Below are 6,497 nucleotides of genomic sequence, written 5' to 3' on the forward strand. Positions count from 1 at the left end.
AAAGCAAGTAGACAGAATAGACCTGTAAGATGTGGGAAATGCAAAAAGGAAGGGCATAACTCAAGAGGGTGCAAGGCTGGCATCACTGGGGAGACACCATGGCAGAGGAGACAGAGACTTCAAAGAGAAAAAGCTGTAAGTAATTAGGATTTAAATGGCAAAAAACAAAAAAAAAAAAAAAAAAAACTTGTTTTTAAACTTACAATAGACACTGTATTGAAACTGGGTTTTGTTGCAGGCAAGGGAAGGGGTGCCTGCACCTAGATCTGCACCTCAGCCTGCACCTCAGCCTGCACCTCAGCCACCATCCCAGTAGCCTACACAGACCTACAACATGATGTCTGCCACTCAGCCTTCATCCTCACAGCAAGGAAATCAACCTAGGCCATCTCACAAGAGAGCAGGATGGTTCTCTTCCTCGCAACCAGAGTTTCACACACCTAGGGAGACCTGGGATACCTTACCAAGTTCTTCACAGGTAACTTAGTCCTGGATGGTTGTGTAGCTTGGGATATTTCTTAACAAGTGGATCTATTTTTTATTTTGTAGCCTTCACATGCAAGTGGGAGCACTGGTGGTGTGAGGACTAGAGGACAGCTTGCTGCACAAAGGCCACCAAAAATGAATCCAGTGGGTGGAAAAAGGAAAGAGTAAAGGCAAGAAATGAATGAAGCTAGTGGGTACGCATGCCAGCATTGGAAGTAAACCTAGTGGGAACATGTGGGCCTTTTTGGTTTTTTTTTTTTTGTGAAGACCACTGTTGGCCTTTTGTAATTATCAATTAGTGTAAAAAACAGTCACTGCTGGCCTTGGAATGTGCTTTTTTGTAATTACTAATTAGTGTAAAAAACAATCACTGCTGGCCTTGGAATGTGCTTTTTTGTAATTAAGGTACAATATGGAAGTTGTGATATTACAGTTTGTATGGAACAATATTTGTCCAAACTAGATTATATGGAAGTTTATTTATTGCTACTACAAATTGTGTCCAAGTATATTATTTTTATTGTGGAATGGTATGCACAACCAAATTATATGAAAGTTTATTTATTGCTACTACAAATTGTGTCCAAGTATATTTTTCTAATAGAGTGTATGGGAAGTTTTTATTGTGGAATGGTTGTTATGGTATGCACAGCCAAATTATATGGAAGTTTATTTATTGCTACTACAAATTATGTCCAAGTATACTTTTCTAATACAGTGTATGAAAGTTTTTATTGTGGAATGGTTGTTATGGTATGCACAGCCAAATTGATAATTGACCATTACTTCTTCCATTGAATGGTTGTTAGGATATGCACAAAATACTCAGAATTGACCAATTCTTCATTCATTGACACATCAAAACATTACATCAGTAGGCTAGTGCTATTACAATACAAATTCATTAACACCATTGCCATAACTATCTCTACTAACCAAGTAACTACTTCAGGGGCAACAATCTAGGTCTCTTCACTCCAGAGAACTCAATTGAGCCAAAACACAACAACATAACAATAACAAAAAAGATCCATGACAAAATGCATGCAGACTTCCACATTCTTTGCTTCTCTTCAGCAAGAATGGCTTTTTCCTTAGCTTTTGCACAGACAGCTCGAGCCTTTCTCTCCCTCTCCTTGGCTTTGGCTTCCTCTTCAAGAGCCTTTTCTGCCATTTGCCTAGCTTCTTCTGCCGTTTCCAGAGCTGTCCTTTCCCTCTCATTTGCAAGTTGGAAAGCAGTCTGAAGCCTAGACATCTTCTCTAGAGCCAAAGGTGCAGCTTCATTCCCACGAGGACAGGTTGGGTTATCAATCCAAACAAAGAAAGGACACTTAGGACCAACCTTATAACGACTACAACCCAAGAACCTCCTCCCAAAATTGTGCAAACTCAAACTTGTTCTCAAAACACAAGTCTGCTCATTGCACATATGTCCACATGAACCCGAGAAATTACCACTTGATGAAGACATCTCAACATACCACGATTCCTGGATTTAGACTTTCACACAGTAAGTTCACACTTGAACAAAATCTGAAACCCTAAATCAGGAACAGACCCAAATGCAGATGAAAAAACATCACACATACCTTGCCCAGGTTCGATGATGCAAAAGAAGTACTTTCTCCCTCTCCACACGCTCCAAACCGCGAAGAACAAGCCTGATTGCACCTTGGGTGTCTCTCTCGAAACGTGTTTGAGTTTTGGGGGTTTTGATTCGCGTTATGTTCTGTTTTGGGGTTACAAGGTGTTTTTGTAACGGCAGAGACCGAGGTGGGTTACGGAGAGTGACGGAAACATACCTCAGGTGGGTTAAGTGATACTTTTCAAACCACGGGTAGGCAAAGTGATTTTCGCCCAAACCATAGGTGGGTTATGTGTAATTATCCCAAAAAAAAAGCAAAGAGAGAGGGGAGAGAGGGGAGAGATAGGAGAGAGATATATAAGAGAAAGTTAGTAGAAAAGAGAGAAATTATTATAAAAATTTAGCACATAGCTACAGTACACTTCTACTAGTAGAAGTGTACTACAGGTGGCAACGTGTATTGAAATAATTTGGCATAAAATAACACATACTATCTATTAAAAAAAAAAGCAAAGAGAGAGGGGAGAGATAGGAGAGAGATATATAAGAGAAAGTTAGTAGAAAAGAGAGAAATTATTATAAAAATTTAGCACATAGCTACAGTACACTTCTACTAGTAGAAGTGTACTACAGGTGGCAACGTGTATTGAAATAATTTGGCATATGACACATATGATGGAGGTGCATTTTTGGTTTTGATGTGCCAAATACTAAAATTTTAGCATTTAGCACACATGATACCAATACTCTAAGTCGTGTGTGTGTGTATGTGTGTGTGTGTGTGTGTGTGTGTGTGTGTGTGTTGGGGGGGGGGGGGAGAGGGTGTTAAATTTACACCCAGTATGACTCTATGCAATACTAGTCACTTTATCATTTTTAATTTGAAGTATTTTTTGACAAATCAACTACTAGATTCTATTATCTTCTTTACTTCATTAGTATGCTTGTAAAATATCAAGATGATTCGATATCAACAATTATTTCTTTATAAACCTTTTATATTAAGAACAAAGAAATAGTATCATTCAATGCTTGGATTACATAAAGGAGAATCTTCCCCATCATCCCTTTGGGCCTACAAATCGACATGATAGAGGGAAAGATGATAGTTCTTGTCATTTTACAAAGGGAAATGCTACGGATACACCATTTTTTGAAACAAATTTCACACCTACTGGATTAGGTTATTATTTATTCTCATGTAAATTCACCACTGACACTACTTTATTATCCACTATTTATAACTTGTAATCTCAAACAATTATGAAATTTATTGTCAATTTTGATGTGCCTATAGACTTGTTGTTTTACAAAAGAGGCTCCATCTTACCAATGAGTGTCACATAGCATTTGCCTCCTTAAGGACTTGATTACATTCCAAGAAGAAAATGGTGACAAAAATACTTTTGCATCTATATATATATTAGGTCTCTTAATGGATGCCCATAGGGCATTTGTTAATAAATTATTTTAAGAAAATTTTGATATCACTTTAATGAGAAATGTAACTCTTTTTTTTTTTTTTTCATAGAAATTTTCTAAATATATTTTATAAACAATACCCTAATTAAATTTTACCATATATATTGTGATGATACTTGCAATGGATCATTAAAGGGAGGATGAGCCAAGCTCTATAGGGGCTGGATTACATCAATTGCGCGTCACCTTCAAAATCAATTTCAGAAATTTTTTTTTTTTTTTTTGTAATTACGAGGACAAAATGGGCTTCTGCCATTTTCAGGAAAATTAATTAGCTTTTTGCCCTTCTTCCCAAACTAAATAGGGAAATGCCCATCTTTTGAAACTCGACTTTTTCAAAATCGAGTTAAGCCCTATAGTGACGTTTTTAAGGACCTATAGTGGCGTTTTGTAACTTGATATCCATGAAATCGAGTTATAGGCAATTTTATTGCCTATAACTCGATTTCATGGATATCAAGTTACAAAACGCCACTATAGGTTCTTAAAACGTCACTATAGGTCCTTAAAAACGTCACTATAGGGCTCCTGAAATTTTTTTTTTTTAACTCGATTTTGAGAAAGTCGAGTTTCAAAAGAGGGGCATTTTCCTATTTAGTTTGGGAAGAATGGCAAAAGGCTAATTAATTTGGCTGAAAAGGGCAGAAGCCCATTTTGTCCGTAATTACGAGCCATTGAGAATGTCATAAGGGTTCGTTTGGTTGAAGGGGTGGAAAAATGGAAGGATAGAAAATAAGAGGAGGATAGAAAAGTTATTGGCTTCAGTTACCAATGGCTCATTCCCAACCAATAATTAATTCAGTACTTTCATGTTAAGGAAGTTGATTGGCCATGGCGTATATTATTGCAATTGAGCAATGAATAGACGCTCCACTTATTCATGGGCTGCATTAATTGGTTACAAAGCATGCCGTTGAGATCTTCAATGGGGAAACTTTGAATTCTAGATTAAGAACCTTGGTTTGGATCACTCTAATTTCAAGCCAGTCTCCACATGAAAAAAAACATCCCCAAATTAAATGGTCTTCCAGTCAACTTTTGCTAGAGGTCAGCTGTCATTGAATCAATCTCTTATTAGCCTTATTACATAGGCTGGTTTTGTTGTATAGTCCCCATCATTGCTATGTGTCCATAAGCGAAAATTATTAGGTACTCTCGGAGTACCCTAAATGCATAATTCCTCCTCTCACATGAATGGTGGGTCTCACCATGAATTTAATTAGTGAGACTCACCATTCATGTAAAATGAAAGAGTACGCATTTATGGTACTCTGGGAGTACACAATAATTTCTCGTCTATAAGAGCTTGTCGTTACACATCCTTGTCTAGTGTATCTCAATCATATCTTAGAATTACGTAAATTATTATTTTAACTCGTGCCATTATTTTTTAGAGATACTACACAATCCCAATTTAAATGTGTCACCTTTAACTCTTTCTTTTTATAGGAAATTGTTAAATTTCTTTTCATCAACTTATTATATTTCTTTCTCAAAAAAAAAAAAAACTTATTATATAGAATTTATCAAAGTTTGATTTTTTTTTTTTCTAAGTATACTTGTTCTGTTATATTATAAACTAGCTCCTTCTCACGCGTACTTAAAGACCTCTTTTTTTTTTTTTTTAATTTAAAATATTACTTTTCATTTATCTCAATTCGAGACTTATGTATTTGTTAGTGCAATTTATGTGTTTTTTAATAATTAAAAAATCTAGGAGTATGATATGATCTGATGTACCAAATATAAAATAAAATTAACACACACACAAACATATACATCATATCACACTACTAGATGTTTTGATTATTAAAAAACACAAAAGTCTCACTAACAAATACACAAATCTCTAATTGAGATGAATGGTAAGTAATATTTTAAAAAAATAAATAGAAAAATTTCTGATTATGCACAATGAGCATGCAAAGAGCCTAATAAGAAAATATTATGTTAAAAAAAATTACACATCATCATATTTTTATTCAATCCCCATTTATCAATTGGGTTTCAAACATCAAGATTAGTTGTCCTATTCTAGTGTACAATTAATTTCCAAGTTTTGATACTTTATTACATCTCCATTTCACAACTTAATACAAAGATAAGTGGGGAGAAGGAAGACATGATAAGAATTTTGAGCAAAATATAGGAAGCTTCAACTTTGATATTTTTATTTAATTAATCATTATTGAATAGTTCTATCCAATAAAAAGAAAACGTGAATATAAAGAATAATATGATGCAGACTATTTTTTTCATTACATCTAGGGTTCAAAACTTCAAATCCTTTATACTGTAAATATAGGGTTACAAAAAATAAAAATAAAACAAAACTCAAATTTGTTTCTTGAATATCTCAAAACTGTGGTAACTTTTTTCTTTTTGAGAAGATAAAAACTCTCATAACTTAATATGATGACTAATACAACATCAACAACAATAAAAAAGGTAATATTAAGGTAATGGTGCACAAATCACGTATCTGCAACCCTGAAAGTAACACACAAAACTCACACTATTATTTACTACCAAAAACAATTAATTAACTAATTTTTCAAAGATTGTTACTCTCAATAATCAATACAAAAGATAATGATATAATACTTTTGAGGTCGCCTTCAACTTATCAATAAGCTCTTGAAAAAAATTCATAGTGCTAGCCCTTCACAACTTCATTCTACCTCAGCCCCAATGTTGAAATCTATGATATCAAAAAGATTTATTAAAAAAAAAAAAAAAAAAAAACCTCATTGTCAGCCAAAATATTTTTTTTTTCTAATCAATTAATATTCTAAGTATCTCTAAAAAGAGAGAACAGAAGCTCACCTAATGTCATAGATTTGGTGAATGTTGAAATCAAGAATCCAAGCTCGAAGAAGGATCAACAAATGGAGGAAATTAAACATGCAGAGACGTGAAGGAAAGCATGCAGAGAGAAAGTGAA

General features: G+C 34.4%; 1 long non-coding RNA gene across 1 annotated transcript; it reads right to left on the minus strand.

Annotated features, from left to right (window-relative positions):
• Positions 1-5,876: 5,876 nt before the first annotated feature.
• Positions 5,877-6,497, minus strand: LOC126695355 (uncharacterized). Its single transcript, XR_007646014.1, has 2 exons — positions 6,380-6,497; positions 5,877-6,254 (listed from the first exon to the last, which is right to left on the minus strand). It is a non-coding gene; the product is annotated as an uncharacterized LOC126695355 (long non-coding RNA).

Source organism: Quercus robur, chromosome 8 (assembly GCF_932294415.1).
Source record: "Quercus robur chromosome 8, dhQueRobu3.1, whole genome shotgun sequence".
NCBI classification, from domain to species: Eukaryota; Viridiplantae; Streptophyta; class Magnoliopsida; order Fagales; family Fagaceae; genus Quercus; species Quercus robur.